The sequence below is a fragment of the Limulus polyphemus genome, unplaced genomic scaffold, assembly GCF_000517525.1.
Source record: "Limulus polyphemus unplaced genomic scaffold, Limulus_polyphemus-2.1.2 Scaffold2043, whole genome shotgun sequence".
Classification (NCBI taxonomy): domain Eukaryota; kingdom Metazoa; phylum Arthropoda; class Merostomata; order Xiphosura; family Limulidae; genus Limulus; species Limulus polyphemus.
In genome coordinates, this window is record NW_013667653.1 from 174026 (window position 1) to 186433 (window position 12408).

At 32.3% G+C, this 12408-nt stretch overlaps 1 long non-coding RNA gene across 1 annotated transcript in view; it reads right to left on the reverse strand.

Annotated features, from left to right (window-relative positions):
• Positions 1 to 6141: 6141 nt before the first annotated feature.
• Positions 6142 to 12408, reverse strand: part of LOC106465762 — a 35517-nt gene continuing 29250 nt past the window's right edge. Inside the window, exon 4 of the long non-coding RNA XR_001291221.2 lies at positions 6142 to 8014. This is a non-coding gene — a long non-coding RNA (uncharacterized LOC106465762). The remainder of the gene's footprint in view (positions 8015 to 12408) is intronic.

The following is a 12408-nucleotide window of genomic DNA, read 5'->3' on the forward strand; positions in this document are numbered from 1 at the left end:
AGTGAAAAGTATCAAACACACTGTTGGTGTGTTTTGTATTCACTATGAGAAAAACCTATACATTGTGTAGGTGAAGTGAAGAAAAAGTGTCATTAACCACTATTTAGTTCTTCACATTATATAGCTGCACAATAGCAGATATAATAAATAAAGTTAGTATTCTGAAAATTGTTTAGTTTTGAAGTCTAAGTTCAAAGGAGGACTAGTTCAATATACACTTTGTTCAATGTTGTTACAGTCCATGTCACCGTATTTGGTCATTTACTACCTGATAGCTGTGCATCTTGAAAATAGCCCTTTAGCATATTTTTCATTGAATAAGCCTGTCATAATGTTGACATGTCCAAGAACACCACTCCTCTCTGCAGCTTTCCATAAGCCATTTACTGTATGAAGTTGAAAGTTTTCCAGCGCCCATTTCAACAATAGGATCACAGAAATTTATAAACTCTGCATTTCATGACTTTTTGGTGTGTCTCTGTAAGGCATAGTATAAATAACCATTTCATTATTCTTTGATAGATTGTTTAGGCAGAGTATTCATTATGAAAAAACTGGAATTGATGGCAACTGCCTGTGGTAAAAAACACAAATGAAAAGGACGATGTTTCAAAAGTCTTCCGTCTTTCATTCTTTAAATGTGATGGTTGAATGGATATGTTATGGAAGCAGCTTGTGTCACTTCAGTAGAGACCCTTTCTGATGATGTTGCGTAGTATATCTTGGGACATGTGTACGCTTTGCTACTCACCTACATACTTTGCTTACCATGGATGGAGCGAAAGAGAGGGTGTGTGTATGACTTGCTGCAAATTTCATGCTGGACAGCCCTTGTGGCCCCAAATGGTGTTTTATTATTTTGTTTCTCAATGCCATTAAATGAGCATCCCCATCTTGGAAATCTAAATCCCTGGTCTAAGCACATCTTTAATATCTGGCTGTATTAATATTTTGCATCAGTAAAGTCTATTAAACAACATTCCAAAAGTGATCACTTTTTGGTAGCATCATGTTACTCGCGAAATGCTAAACCCAGAAAGGGGAGCCTGAATATTTGTAGCTGTTCAGTTTTCCTAGAACAACATTGTCAAAAAAGGGGTTGGTAGTTGGTAGAATGATGTAACATACTGTTTTCACATCTATAAGAAAAGTTCGGGGTATTTCAGACACACGCACTGATTAGTTGCCTCAGTAGAAGAGGAGGGATATGGACAATGACGTCATAGTGCCACTTAACAGAGACGATGACGTCGTAATTGTACGAAGTGAATCCAGAGAGTGTATTGTTAGGGGCACGTTGCTGGGCCGCCATGACACTTGACAGGCAAAAGTTATTTCCTGTCAGAGAGAGCATTGCTAGGCATGATATCATAGCTAGAGTGTTACTCAACAGAGAGCATGTTGCCAGGCCACAAACTGGCACCAGAGGGGGCTATGGTATGATGATCACGCAGAGAGATCAAAATGACATTAATTTTATACTAACAATCAAAGTCTCAAAATTAATAATTTAATCTATTTTGTATGATGTTGTGTTTACAGTTTCCTTTATAAGTAAAACATTAGATTTGCTATTTTAATCTTATCAACTTTATAGCTTGTTCTTACATATTACATACATTTTACAAAGGCAGACAGCGTTAGTAAGAATTGTGTTTGAATAGGTGGATAGATCAATAAGATGATGAGATCATCATACAGTGTCTCAACATGTCATCAACGTCTATATTTTATAAGTAAAATTATTATTTTCCTATTGACTATAAACAGACGTTGTTACCAAGGTTCAGTAGTCAGACAATAATGCTAAGGTTCCATAGGTGGATTGTGTTACTAAAGATAATGTTTGAAAAGGCGTATTGTGCTACTAAGATTCTATAGGCAGATGGTTTTACAGTGTGTTTTACTAAGGTGAATTGTGTTACTAAAGATAATGTTTGAAGAGGCGTATTGTGCTACTAAGATTTTATAGGCAGATGGTTTTACAGTGTGTTTTACTAAGGTGGATTGTGTTACTAAAGATAATGTTTGAAGAGGCGTATTGTGCTACTAAGATTTTATAGGCAGATGGTTTTACAGTGTGTTTTACTAAGGTGGATAGTGTTACAATACATATTACTGAAACATTTCAGCTGATGGCAAGTTGAGAAACTTGACCCTTTGTGTAAAACCAAGTGAAGCATTCTCCTAAGACTAAAACAAGTAATGATTTCGTTTCTACAAAACTGACAGACAAACAAGAAGTTCTATTTCCGTATCTTTCAAAACTTCACTTTAAGTACACTCTAGCATTCAAACTTATTAATTGACCTAAGCATCAGATACGTTTTTTTACAAATGAACATAGTTTATAACCGAAAAAGAGTTGAGCTTTATCTATAAATCAAGTGATTATTCCTTCATGTTTGATAAATCCAACATATTTACTTTCGTCATTACAACAACAATGTTAAATCTCAAACTTAACAAGCACACTGAAACATTTATAAACAAAATTTTAAGTACACTAATGTACTATTTACATAAACATTTTAGTTTACAAAATACTAGATTAAATCAACAACGTTTGTGCATTATATCTATATTACTACTTGTTCGTTTCAGTTCTGTATGTTATATATAGTTTATAAACGAAGAAGTTAGTACACAATTCTTGTATTTCACCGAGTTCATCGTACTTTACAACAAAAAGCATTATATGCTCACTACTCAGTAAAATTAACTTGTGCTCAATAGACAGCAGTCGGTCAAAAGTTCAAACAGGGTCAGTCTACAGATATTCGGAAAATACAGCTTAGAATATCTTTTAAAATGTAAGATAGTTTGATTATTATTGATTCGGTACTACTGGTTACAATCTTACAGACACGTGAAATGTATGAGATTTATGATTTCCTTATACAATACAACGAATTATATTTGTATGTACTCGAATGGTAGCAGAGTGTTTTCAAATGCTGTACGACAATAGGACAGGTTCATTTTCAAGTTGTGGTCATTGACACTCAGTCGTCTTATGTTGATAATTCAGTCTGTTCAGACGAAAGATCAAACGTCAGATAATTATGTGCCTAGCTTAGTCTTTTATGATAAATTACACCCCAATTAATATTAGTATCTAATAACTGGATGGAAGTTGTGACGCATGAGTCAGGATTTACTATTATTTCATCAAATACCTGGACCCCACGATATCGGAATGACGCAAAATTCTGGAGACAGCTAGCCAATGTGTATCGCGAGAAGGAGGGGCATGTATTAAAGAATCCATAATTAGAGTTAGAATGTATAAATTAAGATAGACTTATTAATGAACATTCTTCAAATTTCCCGAAGTATGTAGACACTATTAGATGTGTGATCGTTTCTAGAAAAGCAGATCGTGATATATAACAACAGTCAATTCAGGACTGTGGTCGCAACAGGGAAGCAATGGCTGCGTTTGTGAGAAGCGTCTACTTCTTATCAAATATAGAAATCCCACACACTACGAAGTATAAACATTCAACATATGTAAGTAAAGCTACAGCTTGTGATCTGTTGACCTCATTGTCCGAAGTTCTAGGTGATTGTGACACATCGGACTTGAATAACAAATATTACTGTATAATGACTGACGAATCGTCAGATATCAACAATATGAGTCAGTTGTTAATTTTAATTCAATATATGACTGACTGCGATGAAGTAAAAAAAAAAATTCATAAGCATTACTGATCTAGCAAACACTGATTCCGAAACTATTATTAGTTCACTTGACAGAAAGCTGGTGAAAAGGAACCTGGATTACAAGATAATAATTTCTTGCACTCTCGATGGCGGCACCAATTTTTCAGGAAAATTAGTGGTGTGTGTAAGTGACTTTCAGAGAAACCAGGAAGGTTTGTTTTGTAATTAAGCACAAAGCTACACAATGGGCTATCTGTGCTTTGCCCACCACGGGTATCGAAACCCGGATTCTAGTGTTGTAAGTCCGCAGACATACCGCTGTGCCACTGGGTGACAACCAGGAAAGGAAATTCGTTAAGTACTTTGTAGGGCCCATCATTTATATTTAGCTTTAACCAGAGCTAAAAATAAAATCGTGTCTGTGAAGAGGGTTCTTCATGTCATCAAAGACGTTTATTCAATATTCCACAAGTCATCAAAGTGTGAACGCGTGTTGCACGAGGTTCAGAGGTTAATGGAAGAACCTGAACTAACATTTCCAGAATCAGTCGAAGTGCGCTGGTTCAGTATTTACAAATCTGTTCACGTCGTCTTAACTTGTTACTACTAAATTATGATGGCCTGTGAGCACCTACATAAAGATGGTGCAGATTTGGCATCGTCAGCAGGAGGTATCTTGTTGGAAATGGAGAAATATAGTTTTATTACTAACCTCAGTAGTTTTAGATGAGGCTTTGTGTGCAATATATAATTTCAGCAAAGTTTTGCAAAAAGATAACCTAAACTTGTCATCACCTCTTCAACTTCTGGCGTCAAAGCTAGCACATTTGAGAAACATAGGGACTCGGTGTACCTATTTAAGTAAAGAAAACTCTATTGCTATAGCTGTCGTAGATCTCAAAACGAAGGCCTCTGAGTTAAACTTTCAAAAACGTTAAAGCATTCGTTAGCATTATGATTGAACAAGTGTAGCACCTATCCAACGATCAAGTGGTCTCCATCATCATTGTATGTGCTTCCTTCCAAACGGTCAAGTCAATGTGTGATTTGACATATGATGATGATGTGAAGATAGGATGTGTCTTTTTTTATGGGTTCGATTATGATCCCTAGTGGATTGACTTGAGTTCTTTTAAGTACGTTGCAAGGGAACAAGAAGATCCAGATAAAAATGTTGTGCATTACTTGTGGAAAACAAACAACGGTTACGACAATCTTAAAAAATTAACTGAATGCCTGATGGTGGTGCCGGTTTCGACTGCTGGAGTTGAGCGTTCTTTCAGCGGCATGAACCGTACTTCAAATAAGCCGAGAAACCGGATGGGACAAGACACGCTTCAAAGGTGCATGAAGATTAGCATCGAGGGGCCTAATGTATTTTAAAACACCTCGTTGTCAAGGGGTATCGACTTATATACGCGGGACAAAACAAGACACGTTTGTTTTCTCTAAGAGTAGTTACAGTGAACCGCAAGAGGGTGTTTTTTCTTGTTTTTGTTTGTAAATTCATAAATATTACCTTTAAATATCATAATCAATACTAATAAAACATATCATTATAAATTTATGGAGACAAGTATTTTAATTAAAGTAAAATATTTTCTGTTTTGTCGAATTTTAATCTCAATTCATTGCACCAACTTCACATCTCCCCCCCCCCCCGGTGGAAAGATCTGGATTCAACACTGGCTAAATTATGCAGTAAACATATTTTGGATGGCATTTCCAATAAGCTCAAATACTCAGGAGGGATTTTTTTATAGTTGTTTTAATAACGCAAAGCTACAAAATGGATTATCTATCCACTGGGAGGGAAAGATCGAACCCCGGACTAAACGAACCCCGGGGAATGGAACCATTACCACCGTAATTACAAAAATCATTTTGAAATGTCACACACTTCACTGTGTTAACTTTGTTTTAAAACCTTTTTTCACCAATGTTACAGCATATTTGAAAGACTTGTTATTTAAAGGATTTACTACATTTTATATGGTTGCGCTATTCATTGTTTTGTTTATAATATAATCTGTAGTCGGTTAGATAAACAGATAATCCACGAGTTTCTATAGCTAGTAGTGATTATGTAAAAAATAAAGTACAAATAATTCTGTTACAAATGTATGATTAGACATGTGAAACTCCCAAAGAATGTTTTTGATGAAATGTTGTAAATAGTTCAAGTTATTTTTTGCTTTTTGGGAATAAATTGCATGAATTAAGGCTTTTTTTTTTAGATATTAAAAAGAGCAAGAATAAAAGAGAGTCATTTTTTTTTTCTCGTGAATTATGTTGTTGGAAGTATTTTTGTTTTCTTCCCATCTTTTTTGACTTTTATTTACGACAACATTACCAAAGGACTTCTCTGTTTTTGTTGTGTTCCTTTCTCGAAAATCAATTTTCGTTTTTCTACCAAAAAAATGTATTAAAAAACAACGATGTATTAATTAGTTAAAAAAAAACAACTCAAAATGACCTTAATGTTCTAGACTTTATTAAGCATCCTCTTGTTTTAAAAACACTGAAAATACTGAAAGCCTTTATTACATTCAAGATACAGCAACACACAAATTCAAAAATAACAAAACAGACTCGTAATTAGTGAAGAAATGAGTAAACTATTACCAGCAAAGAAGAACGAATTTGCTCTTTGATAGACTCATTAATAAAATAATTTTCCTTCTTCTGTGGATATTTTAACATTAAAGATTCGAATGGACGATGATCGTAGTTTAGGAAAGAACTCCCGCTTATTGTAATAACTAACCTATAGACTTTCTGACCTCAGTTTGTCAGAATGCCCTAGTTGAGTCTCATTTGATTAATTGATTAAACATAATCAAGCGAATAACCATAGTTATAGCTTGCTTTGTAAGTAAACTAGCACCAAGTTGAATAGAAATAAGGAGGGATGAGTAAAACTAACACAACAAATTCTTGACCTATCGAAACGTTGCAAATAAAAATCGTCCAAAGTTGACTTATAAATCGAACATTAAATCATCTAATCAGCTACATATTTGTTAAACATAAAACAAGTAGATTGAAAACGTATATCAACTGACTAGCTATATATATATATTTACAGCAAAAAATAGTCGTAAAGTAAAATTATTTTCGACAAAACCACGACATTAACCATTCCTGTAAATATTTGCACATTGAAAAGTTAATATAAGTAAAACAGCCAGCAACATATCTTCCATATTTCCTTTGCAGTTCGAATGACTTGGTAATTGTATTTTATGTATTTAAAAAATTCGTTTCATGAAAAAAAAAATCTTAAAAGAGATAGTTGCCCACACTAGTTAACATTTGTGTCAGACGAGGATATGAATTTAGGGTTGTCAAAAGTCGAAGGGCTAATCATCTGATTCTATATCATTTAATGGTCTCAATTTAAGCCCTTAAACAATTCATATTTTGTCCTATTGATTATTTTAAAGCAAAGCTTGAAAACTGTTTAACATTAGGCTTTTTAAAAGCCGTGCTCTTTATTAGTTTTAGAGCATACATTACGTTTATGTTTTTTTTTTTTTAATGAAAGAATGTTCAAACCAGATCTAATTTCAAAAGAAAACAATTTCACTTCTGCACATCGTCAAGCGGAAGAAGGTAATATTCATACTTCTAAAAACTGCATTATTTCAGGATACTCCTTGCAATACTAAATCTGTCAGAAACAGTACCAACTAACCACGACACTGTTCATTAGATGCTAAACTAGACTCTTGCTAAGCAGGCGCTTTTAAATCTTTCTTCTTTATGAAACAGCAGTTATAAGCACAACCAAGAATGATGATGTTGTGTGTTAACCATGACTGCCGATAGTTTCATTCAGTTGTTCTCTAGAACGATTTAGGATAGTGAAATTTTAAACAGATGTTTTATAAAATATTTTACCTTCCATTTATTCCGTTTACTACAACAGCTTCGAATATTTAAAGATAATATATCAATTGTAATTATATTCGTCTTGTACTCTCAATAAAACATTAAACTCTATTTCAGTAATTGAGGAATTTCTAAAGCAGAAAATCTGTTTCATGATACATCTACATATATTCATCTGAAAATGACACACTATGATAAATTACTGGGCCGTTTGTAGAACTACTTTTATCAGGGTAATGTTACAAATTTATTGCTAGAAAAAACTTAATTTTATGATGGAGCGCAACGGCAAACTTTATAGACATTCTGTTTCTGAGGCTCCGATTTATCAAAATTACACGTTATCGTAAGAATTGTTGAGGTCACAATTCCAAGGTAGCAAGATGATGGCACTGGAAATCTCAGTAGAACTTCTACAAAACTGTCAGATCAGAATTGCCGCATAAATATCCTGTAATATCATAATGTAGAATACGTTTTATTTAGTCTTTTTTTCTAATCAGAACGTACAGCATGGTTTAAAACCATAGCCATAATACTATTACAATTTATAAGGTAATCAGATATTGTCAAAAGTCACACCCAAATCAATAACACTAGGAAGTTATCACAAAGAAAGTTTTCTATAATTACGTATTATTTAGCCTTTCTTTCTTAGTTGATGAATTAACACACAAAACAACTCAACATTAATTACTCTTTCTCTCATAGTTTCATGAATTAAGCTACATGACTAATTAATATTGTTTATCATTTCTTTGGTAGTTCAAAAATTAATTCAGAAACAGTAATTGTTTTCATAAACTAAGATAAAAAAAACAAAACAATCAACTTATTACTTTTAATTTTAGCTGATTAATTAAAAAATGTCCATTCTCAAGTATAATGATTAAATTAATTAACTATTTTATTAGCAAGATACTCATATCCTGATTGAAAGAACATTCTCCGTAGGGAAAGATGTACCATGAATTTTGTCCATTTTCAAAATAGGATGTTTCCGTGATTAATCCTATCATTAAGAATCGGATAAAGCATGCACATTTTGACTACTATGAAATAAATATTTTTTCCACAGATGTACTTAAAGTCATTGTTGGAAAGGTGGCCTAATTCTGGTTGTTAAGAGCTCCATTATTGTATTACAAATCCAACAGAATAAGTTAGCGATGGACTGCTAACTCTGTAGACAAAAATAGAGCACAATTCTGTCAACAATGACGTAACTTGTATTTTTATATCAGTAACTACAAGGCTAATGTTATGTTCATTTCACAAGACGTTACAAGTATAGGTATTAAACCTAGAATTAATTATGGAACCCCATAGGTTGTGAAACATATTTTTTCTAAACTATTCATGTACTAGACTGCATGACTTTGTGGGGTCCATGGAGCCGAGTAACATATGATATACACAAAAATAATGTAAAACAATCTCATAAATAATGCAGTTAATCTTGGTAAAGTCATCTTTGTATTTTGTATAAAAATTAATGTTTTCCCATGTTGTTTCTGGTCAGTTCTTTACACCGATTGTTTTAACAGATAAAAATATAAATTATTCAAAATATGTGGACCCTACCGGTAGTGAACTACGAAAACAAGCCGATAATTTTAAAGTACAGTCTTTCTCCTTAAATAGGACTTCTAATTTTTTTATTTCGTAGTACAAAGATATGTTTGTTAGATTAAATCATTAACTTACATTAATTTCTTTGAATGAACTAATTCTGAATTTCTTTGAAAACTGTAAAATGTTTCCGCTTCAATTCAACACATGGTATAAGTTTAGGCATAACATATCTGTACTTTTTCTTTTACAATTATTACAAATTGCAATAAATTTGATAGTTATTATTTGTCTATAGATTGCGGCGAGACTCATCTCAAACATAATTCTTTTTAAGGTTTTATATAACGTAGTTTATAACCATATTAAGAACACCATTATACAAATGACACACGGCCAGATACGATGCTAGATTTTGCCTATCAAAATAAAATATATGAACACATTTATCAATTCTAAAATTGTAAAAGAAAAGTTATCTGTTGTACGTTCGTTTGACTTATCGGTCGACTCAGATATTCTCTGAAATGAGAAACCACACGACATTCCCTAATGCATGTGAATTTCCGTTTGACAAGTGGCGTTCAAAGCAAGAAACGTAACACTAAACTGTTCTGGAGACTGTTTTCGATTTCGGGACTCTGGTCGATGGCGCGTTCAATCGCTTATCTTACGAGTAACTCGAGATTTATTTTTATTATTTCAACTCAATCATATTACAGCAGACATTCAAGCCTTAGCATACTTTGTTATATCTCTGGCTTATAACAAAAACACCTATTTGTCAGAAAAATGAATATCTTTTCATCTCCAAATGATCCTAGGCCTTTCCGCCACATTAAACCAGAATCCGATCATACAATAGCATAAAACACAATTCACACGTACACACAAACGTAATATAAAAAACACAGCTAACCGATAAAATGAGAACTTGTTAGTTCCAAAACATTCCGTTAAATAACTGCTTTGTTATTGAAAAGCAGCACATTAAAGATAAGTAACCAGTTATACCAAAGTTAAAACCCAAAGTAAGAGAACGTAAAATAACAATATCTCCCTAACTTACACTTTCTACTAAAATTCCAATCAAAATTGATTAAAATCTCAAGACGTCACACGACAGGACAGTCAAGCCACAATGAGGAAATGGTGAAAGTTCCTAATGACACCGTCTATCATATTTAACATCTATGTTTATTTTAATTGAAAACTGGTCATGGAAGAGGTTTGGTTAGTAGTATATTACTGGAATTTGGAAGGCAAATTCTAATTTTCTTTTTATAATAGTAATATTTATTTGATTAGACATCCTAGGTTTCATTATGCTTTCGTTCAGATATATGGTCATTACTGGGGTCGGAATGAAACTTTCAAAAGAAAGTTTTAATTATTAACTCAACAGTTTGTTTCTAGTAATCTGTTTTTTTTATTTGTTGTCTTTTCTCTGTTTCTTCTGTTTCATTTGGCGCAAGTGATTTTCTGCGACTGATTACACACAGGAAACGATAGTTTTAAATGTGGGCTTAAACATTCATATCTGCTGTAATTTTGATGTCACCTGTGAAACTTACAAGGATAATGTAAATATGGTAATTGATGTATCCCAAACACTGCGTGGACCCTCTTTTGGCAGATACCTCATTTACTAGGGTACACTTTACTATTTCCATCTAGTTTCTTGATTTTCTTTTGTCTGTCATATATATAAAGAAAACTAATGTACTGGAAAAAGCTGACAGCAGAGAAATTAAGCATACTTTTTGATTGAGGGTTTCTAAGAAGAACCACCTCTCATACCACATAAATTTAGACATCATATTAACACTTCATTGTCGAAGGATGAGCAAAATATTCGTCTACGTCTAGAAGTAGAAACTGTCAGAATTGAAATAGAAGTTCTACAGTTAAGAGCAGAGTACCAGTTTGTTAAATATACTAAAGTGGATTCTTCAGTGACAAAATTTCTAAGACATTTAACGAACAATGGCCATGTATATGAATCCATAATATAGTACAGAAGGAATCTTTGTACAGAAGAGGAAAACGTTAGTGAGAAGATTTGGGAGAAAAAAAGATGTTTGGTTTCGTTAACAAATGGATTTAGATAGGCAAAATCGAAAAAGAGGAAGAGTGCATGATTTCAAACAAGCAGAAAAGTCAAAGGAATTTGGAGAAGAAAATATGAGAAATAAAATCAATAAAAACCTAAGAAGATATGAGAAGAAAGACGTTTTAGCTTCTTTAAAATACGACGATGATGAAAGAAGAGGGGAACTTAATATAAGAAGAGACAATAGATACAGAAGAAAAAGACATGAAACAATAGGAACTTAATGAATAAAAGTAAAATATATATATAATAATAGAAGAGAAGATAAAGAAAGAAATACACATATTTTACCCAGTAGAGGCCTTGAAAATATTGCCTTTTAGTTCAAAATATTTGTCAGGAGAGGAAATTAAACTTTTAAAGAGAATAATTACTATTACCCCAAATAATAAACCAAATAAAGAAACCAAATGAACTTAAAATTAAAGAAGAATTTATTAGGAAATTAAGATTACCAGAATTTTTTTAAATAATGATGATAATGATGGATCCTTGAAATAAATAAAACCTAATTTTGTACCTTCAAAAGGAAGGAATCTAGAACTTGATATAATTTGTAGTCGTATAAAAATATGTGCTGTAAGATTCTTGTGGTTAAAGACAATATTTCAATAAAAGAAAGAAATGCATTAAAAAAAACATAAAAATATGGAAGAGGTTTCATCCAAAAAAAGTGATAAAGATAAAGTTATTATGGATCAAGAGTATTATGGTATGTTGTAAAACATTTAAATGACAAAGAAACTTATAAATATATGTCCTACATAGATATTCCAAAATTTGTAAATAAAGTAACAGAAGAAATTAAAAAATATACAAAAGAATTTAAATATATATATATATACTAAGAAAGAATACAATTATTTGTTGAGTAATCATAAACTAGGAACATTTTACGTATTACCTAAAATTCATAAGCTAAAAAAAAATGTTTGAGGAATACAAAGTGGAATATCTTTGGATAAAGAGTACTCCAAAAATTTCTGGAAGATCAATTATAGGTGGAAAAACAAAGTGACTGAGGTTGTGAACATTATTTTAAAACCATTTACATCTAAACTACAAAGTTATATAAAATATTATATTGATTTTATTAGTAACTTACCAGAGAAAATTGAAAAAAAATATTGTTTTAATATCATTAGATGTTGTTTCTCTTT